General features: G+C 38.4%; 1 protein-coding gene across 6 annotated transcripts in view; it reads left to right on the top strand.

The window, feature by feature from the left end:
- rnf44 (ring finger protein 44) overlaps nt 1–23272 on the top strand; it is a 155586-nt gene that overhangs the window by 72050 nt on the left and 60264 nt on the right. Inside the window, exon 1 of one of the 6 annotated variants that reach the window (XM_059990251.1) lies at nt 13665–13804. The exons of 4 other annotated variants lie outside the window; for them this stretch is intronic. The gene's annotated coding sequence lies outside the window, so the exon portion shown is untranslated. Of the gene's footprint in view, nt 1–13664; nt 13904–23272 lie in introns of those variants that run through there. One more of the 6 variants, XM_059990248.1, reaches the window with a different exon arrangement.

The raw sequence follows: 23272 nt of genomic DNA, 5'->3' as shown, positions 1-23272 counted from the left end.
AATGTTGATTAGCCTCAATTCTGCTTTTGAATAATTAAAATAGCATTAAAAGTAGGCATGTATTATCTAAATACCAGAGGAAGCTCCATTCGATATTATCATTTATAAATGTTGTCATTTTTTTCCATTTCCTGGAAAACCTCAATATTTCTCATTTGCTCTGCTCAGGTGTGAACTGATCTTTTCTCCAAAGTCCAACATGTGTCTGGTTTTTGTTAGTTCAGGGAAAGTGGAAGCTAGAGGAATGACTTATTATTTAGCAAGAATGAGGGGGTGAGAAGGGGGAACATTGATCAGATAGATGTTATGTATGTTAAAAATTAATAATTAGATAGCAATTTAAGATAAATTCTCAAGTTTTTAACTTGTGGCAAATGTTGGGTCTGGATTTGTGCAATAATGTTTGGACTATTGACCTCTTGCAGTGGGACGAGATTGTTTTTGAAGTTACAGTGGGTATCTGTTGTTTCCCTGTGGAAGTACAGTAATGTAAGTTTAGTTGTATGGCACTGGAAATGCTCATTTGTGTTAATTGATCATTTGAAACAAAGAATCTCTTTGCATACCCTGAGGTGAAACAGGAATACAAGAGAGATGGTCTTGGAGATTTTACGTTCCTGAAATGGACTGCTGAGTAACTCCAACAATCAGTTTGATAAACTTGATGTAAGGTGTAATATACTCATCTGAATAAGAAGTGTCTAGAACTGAACCTTGCAATCTAAGTTTGTAGTTTGACATATGTCCAAGGGAGTAATTTTGCTAAAGGCGTCATGTTCTGTTCCAATAATTCAACTGAATGGTTATTTGTAGTGTTGGGAGCTGAGTGTCAATATCAACTCCTTCAACCAACACTATATGAACTAGTCAGACATATAATTTGATGCTGTGTTTCTCAATGCCAAAACATTTTTTTTGAGCATAAGGTGCACATTAAATTTAGATTTGTACTTAATTGCTCATACTGAGTGTTTTATGTTCAAATTGTGCAATCAGATCACAAGCTGAAAAACTCACCATTTTACACATGGTGCATCTCTTGTCTTTTGTGGGCCAAATGTTTGTTCGATGGGTAGATTTGATGGTAATTCTCACAGTGTAATGTGAGAATTAAAAATGACAGTGTGCTTGGTGGATGATTACTTAGAAGTCTGTTCTGTATTCTGTATGACTTTTCAATTCAACTTTAATGTCTGTTCTATTGATTGCCCAATAAACAGCAGAACTACCATAGAGCATTCTGCTTTGATTTTACAACTTGGATATGCTTACTTAACCTACTTACCACTTGGAATTTTATTTGAGAAATGTCCCTTTCCACAACTGTCAAATAAAACTATTGTTGGTATAATATGTCGTATTCCTTGTATTGCAATTGCTTTTGGTTTTAAAAAAAGAACTAGCAGAGGAATGTGTAGCTTCTTGGTTCTCATGTGCTGTAAATTTGTAGGGAAATATCTCAATAGTTTGTTATCAAGAAAGCATTTGGCAGCATTAAAAAAAAAACTTTTCCCTATAAAATGTATCCATTTAATACTTTAAGACAGGAAGGCAGTTTCCTTTTGTATTTTTCTATTATAATCTTTAATAGTGACATACTTGAATTATCCGCTTAGAGATATAAATCAACAGAGGGAACAAATCAATATTCCTTATCTAACAAATAATGAACTTAAAGCTTTTTACGCTGATACCTATCAAGGATTATTTTTTTTCTGCTGGTGTGAGTTTTGTGCATAGAATATCTTTCTGATATTGGAATGTGCTCCATCTTCCATCTCTTCTGATTTTGCTTTCACTTATCCATTGCTAAATTTTCTCTTTTCAGTTTAAGGCTTTATAAGTTTAAAAAAAAAACGTGTGTGTAATTATTTTCACTATCGATATTCTGAATATTAAAATCCCTTACTAACTGAACAGATAAATATTTCTATCTATATATTTTAGATGAGTACACAAAACTTAAGGCAAAACAACTGTGAAGCAAAGAGAAAGGATCCAGAACTTTGATATCATTCTGCTTTCATGATCAAGTGTTAATTGCTGTGTTATTAACTGTTCCTAACAAATAATTTAGGGTTCTGCATTCTGCAGAATACCTTCCCCCTTCCCTCACCTCTCCAAACCTCCTTCACCTACACCACCTATTCCTTTTGTTTAAGGACATGACAGCACAGGTTTTTTTCCTCTTTGAGTTTATTTAATTGTGAAAGGTTTGATTTTGGTGGTGGGTGCCTGATAAGTTAATGTATAAATCAGAATGCTCAGAGAATCATGGTATTTTCTCCAAATTTCTACATTTAATGCTTAGTGTCAGTCTTCTGTTGATAAGATCCATCAATTTCATGAACGTTACTGATGTTGCTTTTGTAAATATACTGTTGTATATCCCTTTAAAGGTTCATCTCTTTTAGAATTCCTTATAATTACTCAATCAAGCTTTTTTCATTTCTTTCTCATTCAAGTTTCTGAACGCTTTTAAAACACTCGATTTTTAAAAAAAATCCCGTATCACTGTGTATATAAAGGCTTGTTAATTATTTACCCAGCTAATAGGTGTGTTTCTAATCGATTGTTAAGGTAAACAAATTTTGTATTCTACTGTCTTTTAAATTTTTTTAGTTTAATTCCTTTTTTGCTGACAACCGTCTTGAAGTCTAGTTTTGCCTTTGCTTGGGGAGATTTCATATCACTCTGCTGAAGTTCAGGCAGTACATGAAAGAGAGGCCCAGTAGGCAGAGTCACCCAAGAGGTCACGTGAGATTTGATCAGAGAATCAGCAGCTGGTTGGGGAAACAAAAGAAATGAGGCCCCAAAATTGTGTGTGTGAGACCTTTGTACGTTTTTGAACAAACATTAAGTGTTTTGGGCATGTGCAGACTCTAGCAACCTTTTTGCATGGGGTTGTGTAGTTTGAGCATATTCAGGAAAGTGTGAGATGGATATTTACAAATGTTTACTCATTTGCTCAAATAGCTTTTGTCATATTTTTTACTTCAGTCCTGGTTGTACATTTCTTATTGTTAGAATTGATGTTGATAAGTTAGCTTACTGTAACTCTCAAGAAAAGAGTACCAAATTATGCAGGGTTGCATTCCTACAAAATGGTTCAGATTGTCATTTTCCATTACACAGGGCTGCTTCACAGGTGTCTGCATCAGGAAATGAAAGTTTAAAAAAAAATTTTGTTCCTTTCTTTACACTTTTTTAGAAACATAAATTCTGTAAGAGTGAATTATATTCTATAGCTAAAATTTTTGTGTAGTAATTTGTGAATTCTGTAAGGCTGAATTTTCATTACCTGGGCAGCTGTGATACAGAGGTTGCATGTACTTACAATAATAATTTTAGTTGGTATATCTACTTGAAATGTTTACAATGTTAGTGATAACAGTACACTGAAGTGCACTATTGTTCCTTAAATATTGGGACTATTTTTTCTCTCGAGCAGACTAATTACTATGAAAGTAAGTTAGACGTGTGGCATATTTATGTCCTTGCAATTTGCCTTACAAATAACTCTAGAATTTGGAACCTAATGATGTAGCACTAATGGAAATGGGGTTACTGAGTCCTTAGTTTCCAGACAGATGCCAAATACATTGAAAAGTAAAGGAAGGAAAGATTTGGGTAGGAAAGACAAAAGGTTTACATTCTAACCTCTAGCTAGTGTAAAAGCTGGAAGGAATAAGACTCCCCATTCATAACAATTATTTTTCTGATTCAGACATTGAGAGCTAATAATTACACCTTATTAATGGAGCATAAAGCCTGTAATAGAAATGAGTTAACTGTCTGTGGTGTGCTTGTATCGGTAAATGGATAAAAATGGTAAATGGATGGAGCTAGAAGATTGTGGAGCTAGTTATGGTACACAGATATCGAGGAAAGAGAAAATAATTACAAAATTCAATGGCTCTTGTATGACTAACACAGCATGATAGGCCAAGTAACTTATATTTGTGATGAAGTTTATGCTGTCAATAGAGCATATGTGATGATTTTACAGTATAGACATGGTTTTAGATTACATTAGTTGTAAGAAATGGGATGTGAAAGGAGACAAACATGCATATGCAATAGCATATGGACAAAGAGTGATGAAGTTACAATTCTCAAAGAACTAACATACACACAGTGTCAAATGCCACCCCCCCCCCCCCCCATATACAGTGAGATTCTATTTTACTGTATAACATAGTAAGTAGCTTCATGTTTTTCTGTACAGCAAGGAATGGGATTTCAATTTTGTTAAGATAACAACTCAGAGTCAGAGGCATATCTCCACAGGCTTTTGATTTCTTGGTCTCAGAATCGGGATATTCTCACTGACATGTGTCATGAAATGTGTTGTTTTGCGGCAGCAGTACAGTGCAATATACAATATATACTATACAATAAGAAATGTATATATTCTGCTTATTGAAGTTGTTTATAAACTTCCCATTAGACTTGCTGTTATTTTGACAAAGTTGTTATCCATTAATCTTGTTGGTGGCCTACACGTTCCTATTGAAAAGTCTGCTAAAATTAGGTTTTGCTGGAATGTTGTATAAAATCAATCTGACACAATGGGGAAGGCCTTCTGATCTTTCCTGCCTTTATATTTCATGTAATTTAGTACTTTGACAAAGGGAAGAAAATTCTGCTGGTAGATCTGACCCACAGCATCCTGTATGCCTTGAAATATCTGGTTTGATACATGAGTAGACACCCTGCATCTACCACACCTGTTGGGAAATTACAGAGGAGAGGCAATAATTTATTAAGCAGTTGGGCAGTAATAAATTTTAAACTTAACAGCATCTTGTAAGAAAGTTATAAAAGCCTCCTGAAGTTCTGTGAAATTATGTGAATTTCATATATAGCTTTGAATGACTGGATTGTTTAAAGCGGAGTTTTTTAATTTTTAGGTCACTGCTCTCTGCTTCAAAGGAATTTGATCTTTCTTGCATACCCTTCCCCATTCTTACAGTCGTAAAAGCCTTTCTTTAAATAATTACTGTATATCCTGTTTCTAATTTTACCACTTACACCCATTTTGGAAGTCTAGAGTTTAGAGTTAATTCTTTGCTCTTAATTCCAACAAGGGATTTCTTTGTCACAAAGGTAGGATAATTCTTTCATCTATCTCTACATCTTCCACCTCTTCCCTGAGACCACTAAATCTATGCTGTCCCATCTCAACCCCTGAGACCTTGTGTCTATTAATATTCTACAGTTTCTTCTCAGGTTCTGTCCAACCACCTTTCTTCAGATGAATTTTCTCACTGAACTCCATTCTCACTCCTTTGAATCCATTTCCACTTGGCACTGGCCATCCATTTTCATGCTAATTCCTTTGTTATCTGGTTCTCTAAATGTTGGACTTAAACTCCCTTCCCTATCACCTTGCTTTGACCAGTACAATTTGGAATGTTCTTGGCCTCAGCAATTAAATTGCAACCAGAAGAAGGTTGCCTTCTCATTGTCACTCCATTATCTCAAAATGTTTGCAAACCTCAGCATCCTACATTTCTCTATTTCCATCCCAAAAACATCTGTCTATTCTGTCTTTACCTAACTGTTACAGATGTAATTGTCTCAGGATCAGAATCAGGTTAATATCTCTGTTATATATGACTTGAGTTTTTTAAAGTTGCAGCACCAGTGCACTGCAAAGACATAAAAATGCATGTCCCCTCTGTACATTTATCACTTCTAGATTTGACTACTCTCATCCTTTCTTTGATGGTCTTATTTCGTGAAAAGTCCCCGGTGTTGCTGCCCCACATTGGCTCCTTGTTTCCCTGAAGTTTCAGGTTAAAAATTTTAGTCTCTTTGTTTTAAATCTGGAGTTCCCAAATCTTAATAACAGCAGTTACTCCCCAGTTTCATTCTGTACTTTATCTAAGCTCATCTAAGATTTAGGATGTGCTTCAGGTAATTCCATTCCTAATCTTGTTCCCAATTAAAACTATAACTGTAAACCATCTAAATGCTGTTTCTTCTCAACGTGCCTTCCTATGGATTTCTTTCCTTCCTCAATGTTCATCCAGCTTTCTAATCCTACTTTCAACTATCCAGATGCTAAGTACCATTTTTCTATATCATTACATCTCTCATCTTTCTTTGCCATTTACTGCCCTTTTTATAGAGTCATACAATTGCCTTGCATAGAAACAGTCCCCTTGGCTCATAACAGCCATGTTGACCTTTTGCTCCTGTACACAAATCTTATTTTCCCACATGAGGTCCATATCCTTCTATGTAAGTGCCTGTCTAAAGTCTCTCTCATTGAAATGCAGAGATTGTATCTGACTTCATCTTCTCCTCTGGTGGCGAGTTACAGTGTAGCAATTAGTGCAACTCTATTACACCTCGGTGTTCCGGAGTTTGGAGTTCAATTCCTGTGCCATTCGATAAGGAGTCTGTATGTCCTCCCCATGGAGCACATGGGTTTTCCCTGGATGCGCCGATTTCCTCCCACAGTCCTAAGACGTACCAAGTAAATTAATTGGTCGATGCAAATTGTCCCATGATTAGGTTATGGTTAATTGGGTTTGTCGGGGAATGCTGGGCTGGTTTGGCTACTCTCATCCTTTCCTTGATGGTCTTATTTCGTGAAAAGTCCCCCGGTGTTGCTGCCCCACATTGGCTCCTTGTTTCACTGAAGTTTCAGGTTAAAAATTTTTGTCTCTTTGTTTTAAATCTGGAGTTCCCAGATCTTAATAACAACAGTTACTCCCCAGTTTCATCCTGTACTTTATCTAGGCTCATCTAAGACTTAGGATGTGCTTCAGGTAATTCCATTCTTAATCTTGTAGAAGGACCAACTTTGTGTTATAATGTTATATAAATAAAAACCATTTTCTGTTTTTGTTTTCAAAAGAAATTTCTCCTCAAATCCTTTTTAAAATTCATTCTTCTCACTTTCCATAAAGTATAGTAGCAGAATTAAGCCACCAGTCCAATGAGTCTATTCTGCCATTCCATCTGGTCTAATTTATTATCTTTCTCAACCCCCATTCTCCAGCCTTCACCCTGCAACCTTTAACATCCTTACTAATCAAGTACATATCAACTTCTACCTTGATTGGGCATTCACAGCTGTCTGTGAATTCCACATATTCACTACCCTCGCTAAATAAATTCCTCCTCATCTCTATTCTATTCTGAGACTATGTCCTCTGATCCTAGATGTTCCCACTATAGGAAACATCCTCCATGTCTACTCTTTCCCAGCCTTTCAATATTCGGCAGGTTTCAATGAGGTATCTCTTTCTTAGATAAGGTGCCCAAAGCCACTCACGACACTCCCAAGTGTGGTCTGACCAATGCTCTGTAGGGCCACAGCATCACATCCTTGCTTTTATATTCTAGTTCTCTCAAAATTATTGCTGGCATTGCATTCGCCTTCCTTGCCACTGAGTCAACCTGCAAGTTAACCTTTAGGAAATCCATTAATAGAATATTCACAAAGACCATCATATGTAAATCCCAAAGAAATCTAATTTTGCTTAAAGCAAAAATGCCCAGTTCATAGCTGAACCTAGGCAGTCAACCTTTGCAGACTAGGCACAGACTGAACTACAGATAATGTGTGCAAATTAAAATGTTCAATTTTTTTAATGCCTTACTGGGTAAAATCATTTTACGAAGGTGCTTAATAACTAAGAGTCAAATCGCTATTATTTGCATCTGATAACATGTGCTTCAAAAAGATACAAAGAATCTTAAAGGCTTTCTTTATGATACCACTTGTAATCAGTGATATAGTCACTACCAGTTTGTTCTTCCACCCCATGCTTGAGTGTTTTTTTTTAAATTTGACTCAAGTTCAAAATCCTGTTTGTTACCACTGACATATGTCATGAAATTTGTTATGTGGTAGCAGTACAGTGCAAAACTAAAAACTACAAGAAGTTACAAAATAAATAAATAATGCGAAAGAGAAATAACAAGATATTCATGGACCATTCAGACATCTGATGGAGGAAAGCTGTTATTAAAGCATTCAGTGTGGGTCTTTAGGCACCTGTCCCTCCTCCCTGATGGTCATAATTCAAAGAGAGCATATCCCAAATGGTGAAGGGCTTTACTGATGAATGTCGCCTTCTTGAGGGATTGCCTGTTGAAGATACCCTCAACAATGAGGAAGGTTGTGCCCAGGATTGGAGCTGGTTATGTCTACAATCCTCTTTTGATCCTGTGCATTGGAGCTTTCATATCAGGTGGTGATGTAAATGCAGCAGAATGCTCTCCACCATACATCTGTAGAAATTTGAAAAAAAGCCTTTGGTGATGCACCAAATCTCCTCAAACTTCTAATGAAGGAAAGCCACTGGCTGGGCCTTCTTCATGACTGCATCAATGTGCTGACCCCAAAGTGGACCCTCCAAGATGTTGCTGTTCAGACAACTGAAGCTTCTCACCATTTCCACCGCTGTCTCTTCAATGAGAGCTGTTGGGTGCTCTCAACTTCCCTTCCTGAAGTCCACAATCAATTTTTGTTTTGCTAATGCTGAGCATGAGATTGTTGTTGCAACACTTCTCAGCCAGTATGGTACCTTGTTAAGAATCATTAATTTTAATAAAAAGTCAAATACTAATCACAACACCAAATGAAAATAGTCAATTTACAATGTAATACAAATGGTCTGAGTTAAAACCAACCTTTGCCGTCTTCTTTTTGATATCCATTCTATGAGAGAAAGATCCTGGCTGTCTATCCTATCAATGCCTCTTACAACTCTATATACAACATTCAAAGTAAATTTATTTTCGAAGTACATATATGTCACCATATACTGAAAGTGAATCCTGGCGATTCATTTTCTTGCAGGAACAAAGAAATACAACAGAATCGATGAAAAACTACACACAAAGACTGACAAACAATGTGCAAAAGAAGACAAACTCTGCAAATACAAAAAAATAAATAAATTATACTGAGAGCATAAGTTGTAGAATCCTTGAAAGTGAATCCATAGATTGTGGAGGTGGCATAGACACTGTCCATAGACAATGTTGAAGTGAGTGATGTTATTCACACTGCTCAGGAAACTAATGGTTACCTTTCAGTGTTTGTTCCAGGGAAAATAAACCCACCCTATCCAATCCTTTCCCATAACTCAAGTCCTCCAATCCAGGTAACATCCTGATGAATCCCCTCTCACTCTTTCCAGAGCAATAACAGTGGTGACAATATTTACACAAAATGTGGTTTAATCAGAGTCTTGTAAAGTTGAAGCTAGAGAAAGTCAAATTTCTTAGACCATTCCAGTGGCACACATCCTTTTTTAAAATCAGTTATGGCTTGTGTTGTGTGTTTTAGGCGGTGAAGAAGCTATACTGGAAACAATTACTTCCTTTTCTGAAAGATGTGTACTGAACTGCATTATGGCTAACTTGAGGAAAGCAGGCGACTGATCTAAACTTGCACTATACTCCGAAAAATGTTGGCTCATAAATTTGAGTGTTGTTGACGAAGGTATAAGGATGGGCAATTTTTACTGCCATGAATTTTTCTGCAACCACTTAAAAGCAGAGAAGATCTTGTTTTAATTGTCTCATCAAAAAATAATGCTCCCTCATAATTTAAAATAAAAACTGAAAAAGCTGGAAATATTCAGCAGATCAGGCACTTGCCAAGTAGGAGTACAGGTAACATTTGAAGTTGGAAACCCTTAACGAAACAGGATTTCTGAACCATAATATTAACAGATTTCCTCACTCTTGCACATGTTGCATGACGTGCTAAGTATTTCAGCATTTTCTGTTTGGTTTTGTAGATACATATCTAGTATCTAAGCTTTTTAATTTTCATTTAATATATTAAAGGATTTCAATTTGTAAATCGAAATCAAAATATGTCTTCAAATCATTAAAATGATTTGCAAATTCCTTATTAATAGTGAAAAATATCAAATAGAACTGTTGGTCAGTCAGTGCAGTAAGTAATTTTTAAGTAAGTAATGGCTGACTGTATTTGAATAGAAAGTGTTTTTGGTTAATTGTGAGAAAATGTTATTGATCATTTGAATTAATTCAGTGCAATGATTGTTTAAGCAGGTATATGATTACAGACGAAGGGCTGAATGACTTCAATATTATAATTTGAAGGGTTTAAGTTTAATTATATAAATAAACTAGTGCCTCTTCATTCTGTAAAAATAATGCCACAGCTTTTGAAATTATTGCCTTCATCGCAAACTTTGTTCTTGTGCATTATTTTTGTACCCTATATGCTGAAGATTTATCTGATTTAACCTTCCTGGCCATTTTATTGGAAAAGAATCTGCAGCAGTATTCGCTTTCAAAGGCAGAACTGAACACTGCTGCTGTCCGTATTTTATGGTAGTTGAACATGGACATACTGTAAATGAAGGATTCCAGTTATTTTAAAATCTGATTTTTAGCTAATGTTACAACTTAGCAACATACTTTGACACTCTGGAAGATCCATGCTTCTGTACAGTTCATTGGACACTTATCCTGTTTCGTATTTACACTGTGCTTGTCCTATTTCTTATTTGCTCTGTATGCATTGTATATCAACTTTCTCCAGTGACAATGAATATATGGCAGTATGGAATTGCTTCGAATTTCCGTGAATGCACATGTGTATTTATCTTGCATTGTGTTTAGCATTTGAAGCAAGAACTTGGAATAACAATCGGTTATTACAAGGCTTTTTTGATGGTCTACAAGCATGCAGATATATAAAGAGGCTGTGCTTCAGTCTGAGTACACGTTGTTCATTTGTATTTGTGATATGTACTTCAAGTGTGTATTTGCAGTATCAATTAATACTGGAAGCCTCTGCAATCAATTCAATGTAATCTTACACACTAATTCTCTTTATAGCTGAAAACCCAATTACAGGTCAAAGCTGACTTAATATGAATTTGCTATAATCAAACTAAGTACTTACTTAACATCTGCTATTTTCACCAATTTAATTGAAGGCTACAGATAGAAGCAATAGATTGAAATGTTTCCTCTTTAACCAGTTTAATAACTGCATCTCTTCTAAAAATCCTGAAATGTCAAGGTTTTCCCAAAAAATAAACTCCCTTTCCAGCTTTTTCCTGATGCTGGAAAAGAAAATATGAGTTGTTTTTGATGAGTGCCCAATAGCTTTCTTTATAATCCTGATTTAGTTCTGCTTTTAACAAATAGTTTAATAATATTTTAACTTAATTAAATCTATCAGATTCTTCAATACTAGAGTAATCTAGTAAGTTAATGTGGTCTATTGCAGTCTGAGTTCAGCAACACAAGCAAAAATTTCTGTTTGATCAGCTCCTCTACCAGGTCTGCATTGCTGAAGATTTCGGAGGAATTGTGAAAAGGTGGGATTTACCCTCTCCTGAAACTCTGGGATAAAGTTACTTTTCTTGTTTTTCCTGTTGCACCTCATTTCTGGCATCAATATTGATGTCCACAGATTGGATAATTCCTCTCATAATTTAAAACAATGTGCTCTTCTTCGATGTGGATTAAACTTGTTTTGGGGAAGATATTGTTGCAGTCAAATAAGTTTGAACATTTTTTTGGCTTAGTATCTAGTTACTTAAGTTTTGCTTTACCCATGTTGGACTGGGCTGTATGCACTACTTTTTGTAGGCTTTTCTGTTTGAGGGCATCGATGTTTCCATACCAGGCTGTGATGAAGCCAGTCAATATGCTCTCCACCGCACATCTATAGAAGTTTGTCAGAGTTTTTGATGACCAGCTGAATCTTCACAAACTTCAAAGAAAGCAGAGGTGCTGCTGTGCTTTCTTCATAATGGCACTTACGAGCTGGACCCGGTCAGACCCTTTGAAATGAAAATACTGAAGAATTTGAGGTTGCTGATCCTCTCCTAAGGACTGACTCATGGACCTTTGGTTTCACGGTCTTGCTGTCATTGAGTGAGAGACAATCTCCCTCCTGTATGATGATGCATCACCACCTTTGATTCGGCCAATGACAGTGGTATTGTCAGAAAACTTAAATATAGCATTGGTGTTGTGCTTAGCCACACAGTCATAAGTATAAAGCCAGCAGAGTAGGAGACTAAGCACACAGTGTTGTGGTGCACCTGTGCTGATCGAAATTCTGGGGGAGATGTTACAAGCCTGAACTGACTGGAGTCTGTGAGTGAGGAAATCGAGGATCCATTGCACAAGCAGGTATTGAGACCTAGGTCTTAAAACTTATTGATTAATTTTGAGGGGATGATAATACTGAATGCTGAACCGTTGTCATTGAAGAGCATCCTGATGTATGCATCTTCACTATCCAGCTGTTCAAGGATTGAGCGAAGAGCCAATGAAATGGCATCTGCTGTTAACCTGTCGGGATGGTAGGCAAATTGGAGTGGATCCAAGTCGCTTCTCAGGCGGGAGTCGATATGTTTCATCACCAACTTCTCAAAGCACTTCATCACAGTGGCTGTGAGTGCTGCTGGATGATGGTGAGGCGGGTTACCATGTTCTTCTTAGGCACTGATATAACAAGCCTGCTTGAAGCATCTGGGGACCCCATACTGCTGAAGCAAGAGGTTAAAGATATCAGTGAACACTCCAGCCAGTTGATCAGCACAGGTCTTTAGTACTTGGCCAGGTACCCTGTCTGGGCTGGGGGACAGATGTCACAAGGTTATTGGGGCTGTTTGAGTTTGCGAAAATGCCTCCATGCTATGACAGTCAAAAAGGCGTTGAGCTCATCTGGGAACAAAACCTTGCTGTCAGCTATGTCACTTGGTTTCACTTTTTAAGCCCTGACACTGCTTCTGAGCATCCTGAAATGTTTCAGGTTTGGTCCCGAGCTGCCATCTTGCGGGTGTGATGGCTTACCAGAGATCATACCTGGACTGCTTGTATTTTACTTGATCACCTGATCTGGTCCTCAGCAGATACTGATCTGATGATGCTTCCAGAGTTTCTGGTTGGGGAAGCCTGAATGATTTTGTGAGGGCTTTACATGGTGTGGAATGTTAGACTGAACTTGTTTCACCAGAACTGAGAAAGATTGGGAATAATAAGTTTTGAACATGACAAAGATGGAAGGGAGGAAAAAAACTTAAAAGAGTGTTTGTGGAAAGCAGTGGGGAAAACGAAGAGATAATGATGCAAGATAATAATGAAAATAAATGTCAGAGATACATGTCCAACATTTTTTTTGCTTAAAGATTCAAAAGCTGAGTGCCAAAGAAAGGAAAACAAATAGGAATTGCAAAATTGAAATCTAGAAATTTGTTGGGGAGTTTTATAGAATTGAAAAAAAAGTAACAAACAATTTAGATTTTCGATTAGCTTTGTAAAAATTATGAATTTATAACGCTGTAATATAACAGCATTTCATTTGAAACAAACAGTTGCTTACTTTCTTGACGATCATGCTGCTTTTGTGTGGAAAAAATGGGAGGCAGCAAAACAATCAAAGCCAGAGGATCATGACCCCCGTTAGATACTTTACTCAAACACGTTCGAGTGTCGGTGCAAGTGACTGTAGGGAATTACTTCAACTGTAATGTACCGAATCTTCCCTCCTCCCGCTGATATTTGATCATGTCTGACCTGCTTCGGGTACGTACTGTGAGTCTGTGACTCCTCCAAACACGCGGCTGGGCTCCTTGAACGCGCTGCGGGAGCGCGCTCGCTCCCGAATGTTGTGAATCAAACTTTTTAAGGTTGTGCCCGTTCGGAGTCGGGAGTTTAATCTTAGACGTAGCGACAGCGGGAGAGGGAAGCGGAGCTTGCAAAAATAAAACGCACCGCGTAAATAATAGCCATACCGAGCCAAGTGGGCTGGAGGGAAGTAAGGCGAGCTGAGGTAAGGTTGTTGCGGGCTGGAGAATCCAGAGGCGAGGGAGAGCGCGGGGTTGGATACATTGTTTCAGCTGGAGCGGCTCTTCCTGATCAGTAACATCAGGTAACAGCGCGGCTTCTTCAAACTGCCCGTCGCTGGGCTCGCCTCCGGCGCTCTGTCTCTCTCTCACTGTCGAGGTGTTTATTGTGATGGTTTTTCTTTATTTATTGATCTGCGGTGTGCCTTTGGACGGATAGAGCGTGGTCCATCTGAAACTGAATCCAGTTTGTGTTTGTTTTCGGGTGGGGGGGAGAGGTTGTGGGTAACGGGGTGTTATTCAGACTTCAAACAGCCGATTGGCGAGGGGGATAAAAATCAAGCCCCCTTTTTCCCCCGGCACCGGGAAGGGGGCGGCAGAGACAGTGAGCTGTCGTTGGTGTTAAGGTTGCTGTTTAACTGAACTCGCAATGGTTTGGTGGTGGCTGTTATTTTGACCCATTGTTTTGCTTCTGGATTCGGGAGCGGTTAATAGATTGACACGGAAGGAGCTGGAATGGTCCCGTTTATTACCCTCGCTCCCACCCAGCCCCCCGTGGCCGATGAGACAGTTGGGATTGTTGGCAATCTCGGAGCGTTTCGGCTTTGCCTCCTCCCGTGGATTCATTGTTGCTTTGTTCGGCTGCGAGCACGTGGTGCTCTGGCGGCGCGGCCCTGACTCGCTGCTCCACTTTCACCCTTGCATTGTATATCAAAGCAACCCCACCTGGGGCAAGGGCTTGGGGGGAACCAAGCTTTGGTATCTGCTGCAGAATCTAAGCACAGGCTGTTCCCCCCCCCCCCCCCCCGTCCAGTGCTTTACTGAGCTCTATCGCTTAACAGAGTAACCCGTGTGGTTTTAAGTGGAACATGAAGCAAAGAAACATTGAAACATTGTACCCTTTCGCCCGCTGGTTTTCACAAAAATGTATATCACGGCCTCAATTGGGAAGATCACCCGGCAGTAAGTTCGCGATCTTCTAACTTTGCAAATGGATATGAGATGTAAATTGAAAACTTAGTGCATGCAACCTTTTATTCTAGGCGTTAGATCACAGCATATGGCCTTCACCCACAGCCCCAGTGTTAGCCAAATGCTCCCCTTGTCCATCTGCCAGTGGACTTGGCACATCCTAGACAGGGGCGGTGATCCTTTTTTTTAGAGCGTTCACTCAAATTTAAAATAAAATCTCGTCTGCCATGGTAGTTTTAATCAGGGATTATCTTTGATAATTAATGTTAATTTGAACTTTTATAAGGAAAATCGATTACTCCTGTTGCTTTCTTACATGTATCAGTTGTTTTACTATTAAGTATAACAGGCAGATTGAAATAAATGAAGCATTTTAGAAAATCCATTCAAATAATTAATATTAATTATTTAAATAGGCAAGAAAAAAATTATCATCATTTCTAAATAGTACTGTTATTGTACCTCATATATAACATGTAATGTGAAATTAAATATTCATGGAGGTGCTAAACTGCTGTATTTACCATTATACCACGAATATCCAGTGTTCAAGCACAAACGCAGCAGAAAAATTGTAAGCAGAGTTGAATCATTTACTACCCAAATACTGGTGTGTACACCAAGACTGCGAGGATTTCAAGATGCAACTTCCACGTCACATGTTCTCACAACTGTCTAGTTTGCGGCGAGCTGGTGTGAGAAATTTCCTGTGAAGTCATCTCAGTGCTCTTGTGTTGTTTTTTTTTAAAAATCATTCCCTGCTCCATTTGTCCGTAGAGATGATCATTGTGCATGTTATTTTATTATGGATGGGGTTTAAGAGTCAAGGGCGGCTCTGCAAACCGCATGTCAATATAATTTATGTGCATAGGATCGCCAACCCTGTTCAGCATATCTCTGCACATGTGATAGGGTTAAGGTGAGCCCTCTGTTGATGGATTGTAACTGGTATGTGAATTTAAAGTGTGCTTTGTCTTATACAATCTAATGAAAAAATATTTCCCATCTGGACATGTGTCTTCTATATTTGAGAGCAGTTATCTGCTCCTTTTTCACTAGTAAAAGCTTGAGCAATAACTGAGATGGTGAGATATTTTTCCATGTAGTTATTTCTTGGATGGGTTTATGTTTGCTGACATTCTCAACTAGTGGTCAGTTGACAGAACTTGACATTTTGCTTTACAGTCATTATGGTCATTATGTGCCATGGCGTATGACATGGACAATCATGGTCCCATGACCATGATTGATCTTTTGCAAATTTTTCTACAGAAGCGGCTTGCCATTGCCTTCTTCTAGGGAGTCTTTACAAGACGGGTGCCCTCTCCCCCCCACCCCCGGTCATTATCAAGCAACACACGCAAAATGCCTCCAGCACTATGTGTGCATTGTTTGGATTTCCAGCATGTGCATATTTTCTCTTGTTTGTGACCCAGCCATTATCAACACTCTTCAAAGACTGTCTGCCTGGCGTCAGTGGTCGCATAACCAGGTCTGGTGATAAGCACCAGCTGCTCGTACGACCATCCACCACCTGCTCTTGTGGCTTCCCGTGACCCTGATCGGTGGGGCCGAGCAGGTGCTACACTTTGTGCAAGGGTGACCTGCAGGTGAGCAGAGGGAAGGAACATCTTCTACCTCCTCCACCTGCCATCCCTGCTTTACAATATGCAATAGTTAAACATACATCTGAAGTATGTCATTTTCCTGTGCTCTAGATGACCAGAAATGAAAGCAAAGGTTTGGGAGAGTTGGAATTTCTGATCCTCTCTGTATCTGTGAAGGTACATAGGACTTCGAACACAATATAAATAAAACAATCCACTGATAAAGCTCTTGTGCAGGGTTTTCACCCAAAATGTTGATAAGCCTTTCACCCCATAGATTCTCCTCAACTGACTTGAGTTCCTCCACCAGACTGTTTGTTAATCCAGATTCTGGCATCTGCAGTCTCTTGTGTCTCCGTTGGTGGGAGAAGTGAGCAGTGCTATTTGCAAATACTCTCAGTAATTGGGAATGGGAATTCTAATTTAGCAAAACTATTTTGTTTTCCATTTGGTAGAACAACGCAACAGAGTAATGGCACTTCTCTTTCACAATACCAATGTAAATAAAGTAAAATTAACTAATTCCAGTTAATTTAGAACATTCCAGGTCATTAATTAATTTGTGCTCATCTTACAAATTGGTTAAAGATTGGACACCATAGTAATGTAACCAAGAAAAAATTGTTCTCATGATTTGGATTAGATTTGTTCAACACCAGTATTAAGTTCTGATGATAGGTCAAACACTTTAAAGTTTAAAGTTATGGGTTGCATCTCAGCCACTATTCAGAAATCTAAATGTACAATATGTTGAAACCCTTGGCTTTCAAAGACGTATTCTTCCTAGGAACCAGAAGAGCTTTTCTGGTAAACATCAGTAAAGGGTAGCTTGTCAGTTTAGACATGGAATGGCAATCAGTTTTTAAAAAAGCTTGGCTTAATCATGGAATGTTAATGGTGGTAAGAAGCAAAGTCTCTTGGGTAACTTTTTTTGTAATGAAAATGTTAGAAATCCGAAATAAAAACAACAAGTGCTGGAAGGACTCCGCAGATCGGGCAGTATCTATAGAGGAGGATAATGATTCAGCTTTGCAGGCTGAGACCGGGCATCTCTTTTGATTCCCAGTTTTGATAAAGGCTTGCATTCCCAGAAACGGCAACTGTTTCTCTTTCCACAGATGCTGCCTTACTTGAGATTTTCTAGCAGTTTACAATTTTTGTCAATGCTTGATGCATCTTTTGGCTTGGTTTAGTCTGGAAGTTCATGCTGAGCGAAAGAACTTGGCTCTGAGTAACATTTCTCGCCTCTAAGAAAGCATCTAATTGCTAAACAGCCTATGAAATGGTGTTGAAACAAAATAACTTTTCTAATAACTATGTAACAAACTGCATTGAGATAAAGATTAGAGTTTGTTAATAAGATTGTTGAAAAATAAATATTAGGCAAAAGATTAGAAGAACTTGTTTCTAGATGGGTCTTGATAAGCTGTGATGTTTTGATTTAATGAAAACGGTGCATGCAGAATTATTTGTAAATATTATGGAAACTTACTTCAAGTTCGCTACTATTTAGAGTAGTGTGGTGTTTGAGAGAGAAAGCCAAACAATCAGAAGGGAAGCAATTTTGTATCATTGGCCCCTTTATCAAGTTTTCATTTTGATGCATTACTTGGAATGGAGGAACAGTGGCTGAGCCTTTCTCCCTGAACTGAGTGCATGGTGCAAATTCATGTCTGTGATTCCCACTATATTACCCGACTGACTGATTCTTGTGGTTATGACTCTAGAAATTGTTGATTCAAATCCACTCCTGGGATCTGAATCTGTAATCTAGATTTAAACTACTGGAATGAAATACCATATCCTGTAGGCATTGCCAGTGATCCCCTTCTTTCTCAGCAGTCTTTTTTTTTAAAAAAAAACATTACATTATTTAAAGATCAGCAGAGGAGTTTCCCAGGTATTTTGATGAACAGTTATCCCCCAACCAAAATTTACCACATTTTGTCGTTTAATCATTGCTGTTTTTGGGGGCACTGATGTTTGAACAGTGGTTTCTGTTGAGCACTACAGTGCTTTACAATGCACTGCCATCATGAAAAAGATTTTTTCATTGACTAGATTACATTTCCATATCAACAAATGAATGGTGACTATCCAAGAACAGAATTTCTTTTTAACTTCTAGTTTATGGAAGTCAAAGTCTCATCATCGCTCTTAAATTTGAAGTCTGGTGCTTAAGCAATTGCAGTTATACAATATTTGTGTGCTAATGGAGCAATATACATTAGGATCATGTAATCCCCCCCCAGGTATACTTGGAAAAGTGGGTCTTGGTGAAAGGAGCCTATGGACATGTATCAGAAACTATGCCTATGATTTACACTGTTGTTCAGAATAGTGGCTTGTTTCAGAATAGGGAGTGGCTTGTGAGATACCTTTTGCTCCCTAGCCTAATATCACAACATTTGCCTCTGTAAAATATAATATGAAAATACCAAGTTTTTTTAAAAATTTACTTTGACAAACGCTATGAAATTTACAGTCCTACAATTTGAATGGGATATTAAAATGAATCATGTGGTTCTAGTGACCAGTAAGGATGTTTATGATGGGATCTAGAGGAAACCGAGGTAGTTTTCTGGAGCCAGAGTGAATATTCCTTTCTCAAACGAGAGCACCGCAACCACATGAGCTGGTCATTAATTTTCTTTGTGGGATGTTCTGCGCTAAATAATGTCAGCTTGATATTTACATGAAAACAATTACTGCAGTTTGTTTTAGAATTAGAGTTTTGGGACATTTAGCAGAGAAACATTTACGTAACATCCCCTGTTTACCTGTTGTATGTTTTGCATATTTGATATCCAGCAAAGTCTCTATTTTGAAGATTTTCCTCTTTAAAATTAGAATGATTGTTTTTTGGTTAGAAGGCTATTAATTTTCATTAACTAGCAGTTATGCTGGCAGACAATAAAGCAACAGCATATTAACAGTCCAGTCTCAGTCAGTTTATCTGGAGACAAAGTGTGTAATCAATCTAAGGAATGTAATGATCAGTTGACCCTATCTGATAATTGTCATTAATAAACTAATTTACCTGTAGTAGATTTGATTTCAGATTTACTTATCACATGGACGTCGAAACATACAGTGAAATGTGACATTTGCTTTAACAACCAATGCACCCAAGGATGTGCTGGAGGTTGTATGCAAATGTCGCCACACATTCCAGCAACAACGTAGCATGCACGTAATGCTCAGCAAAGTACCACAGAACATACCAAGCAACAAAGCAACAGCAGGGAAAAGAGCCCCATTCTTCCCTCCACCCAGCCATGCACATACACAGTCCTCTAACCACAGTACAGGCCATCTTTGGTTTCCAATCTCCAGCATACTTGTGGCTTTGCAGACATTGGGCCCTGACTCCCCCAGTGGACTTGCAGAGATTCACAGTGGGGTCAGGTCATTGAAACTCAACCGGACGTCTGTTAGAGATTTTGGGCTTCAGTCCGGGCCACCGGCTGCCCTTGCAGCTTTGATCTTTCTTTGGTATCAGAGCTCACAAATGAGGAGCCTGGAAGAGTGTCTGAACTCTAGGCCTCAAACGGCGAACTTGCAGATGTGGGGACCCCGAAAACTAGGCCTTGAACTCCAGTCTCACTGCTGGTCTTCAAATGCAGAGTTGGGGCTTAGACTTCACACTCGGGCCTGTCCTCCAGTTCCCCCACATCTCTGTCTTCGTCCCTGTGAAGCTTTCAGAAAAAAATCTAAAAAAACTAACTAAATCCGAACCGGAACTGAGCTGGAAACTGCGGCTCAGCACCATCTTGAATGGACATTTACATGTGTCATTACACAAGTTTTCTCTGCAGATAATTTTGTATAATGATCCATGTAAAACATCTTGACTTTAGTTTGCTCAGTCATGATTTTATATTTACAGTGTTTAAATAATAGAGTGGTTGCATTTTATCTCAATCCTAAGCTGTCTTTGTGATTGAATAACCTGACAAAATATTATGTGTCAGCGATTTTGAAGCTGTGTGACGACCAAGACGCACTAGATTAGGACACAATCTGGCTTACAAATTCTATCCACCTGATTGCTCAAACCTTTTCAACTGATCTTCATCTCGTTCCTGGTCCACAATGCGGAATTGTCCTTAATACAACCCAAATTTGGAGATATCTTGGGAAGCTGTTAGTGTGGCTTGTGAAAAGTAGAAAAAAAACACACGATTGCGATAATTACTAGTCAGTCAGATGTGGAGTTGGGTGTAGGTGAGAGAATTTTACCACCAGAGATATCTTGCAATCTCCTTTTGCTGCATTTAAATTATTTCCTGTATAGTTCCATGTGTTGTCTTAGAAATTAATTCTGGTATCTCCATGTGAAAAGGATCTTGGTCGGCCTAAACATGATCTGTTGCTAATTTGAGCATATGCCTCTGGCCTATTTCCATGGTTTAATTAGAAGTAATGTTCTAAACTATCCTTTGTAAAATTATATCTTCTTTCCTGTCCATGATATTGAGCTCCATTCTTTTCTGTCAGATGGGTCCCCAATGCATGCAATCTGCTTTGTGGCTGAGCTTTATTTTGCTTCCAGTATTTGTCTGATTCTTTGTCTTAATCACTTCAACTGGATGCAATAATAAAGATGTTGCTGTTGAGTTCCTCTCTGTACCTTGTGTCGCATTGTGGGGGCATCCTTGCTGTTTCTTTAGCATTTGTTTTTTTTTGTGTGAGCGCAAGTTGCTATCTTGCCGCTCAACCCAGTACGGACGGAAAGCGTGCGAGGAGCCGGCTGGATTAGAACCCGGGACCACTCGCCTCGAAGTCTGGTGCAGATGCCACTGCCTCACCGGCTGGCTTAGTAAAGATGTAGAACATTGTATAATTTTGGAATAAACTCTGTGGTTAACTAGCATAGAATGATTTTTAAAATTCTGAATTAGGTCTTACTGCATCCTAATCTAGGTGCTAAATTTGAAAAGAAAGTGAGCAAAGAAAGTTCTGTTTCTTAGAACAAAACAGCAACATTCATTTTGATAAGAAAGATAAAATCAGTTCTCATTATTTCTACTTGTCCACCACATGTAAATAGATGTGGAGATAACACAAAAAAACGCTAATGTGTATTTGTTTGAGAAACTTCAATGTTATTTGCATTTATGCAATTTCATTTCAGAATATTGACCTGATTTGATATTTTCCTCTTTAACTAGTACTGTGTAAGGTTGAAAATGAATGTAACTAAGTATCATGTGTGGGTCAAAATCAAGGTGTCCAAAAATACTGTAAATGAAGTATTGGTAGTTAGTGCCAGAAATATAGTTTGTTCTTGTGCACAGTGATATTCAACGTGATTATTTTTTGCCCTTCAACAGGTTTGGGTAAATTGATCAACATGATTTGCAAAACAAATTGTAACTGGCACTGTATATTTTTGGAAGTGTCGAGTTCATCTCTCAAAGCCTGTGTACTGCCCATACCTGGCAGTCACTACTAACCTATTTTATACCACCAGGTCAGTACTTGCTTCCTGGAAAAGTTACCTGTGATGTTGCCTTTCTTAAAATCCGTAATTGTGGGTTAGGGCAGTGGAGGCAAGGTAAGAAATTACTTAGTTTGACAAGATAATTCAATTTACCAAAAATGATTATCGGAATATCTGCCCTTTGTAAACTTAACAATCCTGTGGCTCATCTAGTGAGAATTATAGCTCAATTAAAAGCTGTAAAATTCTCTTTTAGAACACTTAATGCAAATTAAAGTGGTTGCAATTTTACGCAAATCGCTAGTGTAAAGGCTAAAGTAATACCTCCTTTTGTGGCAGAACTCGCCCAGAGTGACTGGAAGCTTCGGGTTCATGGGCAGTCCCCCGGACCACAAACTGAGTAATTTTCAATTTTTTATTCACTTGCTGTTCTCCAACTCGAAGTCGCTCGAACAGCTGTTCCTCCCACACCACTAGGAGCATGTGCTCCCTTTGTCTGAGTGACAGTTGCACATACAGTTTGAACAATATATTTTCCTTCACTTACTTTAAAAAAAAAAGTGCACAAGGGTAAATTTAGATTGCTTTTATACAGCATTTCTTGCTTTTGCAAGCTTGGTCCTTTGCAGTTTAATTGGTGCTTACTCCTTGATGTGAAATAAGCTTTACCTGTGGAATTGAAACCAGAAACCCAACATCATCTCTTTCTCGCTGTAATAATTAATCAGAGCATGAAGACTCAATTTTTCTTCCTGCGCACGTGATTCCTTTCCACTGTTGTTCTTTGATTAATACAGGACCTCAGATCTTTGGAATACTTTCAGTTTAAGATTTAACCAGCCGGCAAAAATCAGGTATCATTTCTGATTTTATACTTCCATTCTGGCCGCTCCTTTCCTCCTTTCCAGCCCTGACGAAGGGTGTCAACCCAAAATATCAACTGTCCCATTTCTCCATAGAATCTGCCTGACCCACCGAGCCTCTCCAGCATTTTGTGTGTTGCTCCAGATTCCCAGAATCGGGAGTCTTTTTTGTGTCTTTATTTTGCTTCTGTACTGTGAAGTGTCTTTGAGGTATGCCTGCCTTGAAGATGTTTCCCCCTTCTCACCAGGAGCTCTGTGAGACCCTCTCACTGCTGCCTAACTCTAACGTCTGTTCTGCTGGGCTCTTCACCACCCTCCCCCACCATTCTATACTAGCTTCTCCCTGTTTTTCATTTCCATTTCTAATGAAGCCCCTCGACCCAAAGCATCGACTGTCCACGTACTTCCGTATATGCTGTCTGACTTGCTGAGCTCCTCCAGTATTTTATGTGTTCAAGATTCAAGATGTCATTTCCTGTGCACAAGTGTAAAGGAGAACAAAACAACTGTAACTCCAGACCTGATGGAGCACAAAATAATCCACTAAAGATAAAGAACACAATAATA

Source organism: Hypanus sabinus, chromosome 15, assembly GCF_030144855.1.
Source record: "Hypanus sabinus isolate sHypSab1 chromosome 15, sHypSab1.hap1, whole genome shotgun sequence".
In the NCBI taxonomy this organism is placed as follows: Eukaryota; Metazoa; Chordata; class Chondrichthyes; order Myliobatiformes; family Dasyatidae; genus Hypanus; species Hypanus sabinus.
This window is presented reverse-complemented; position numbering and strand designations above follow the sequence as displayed.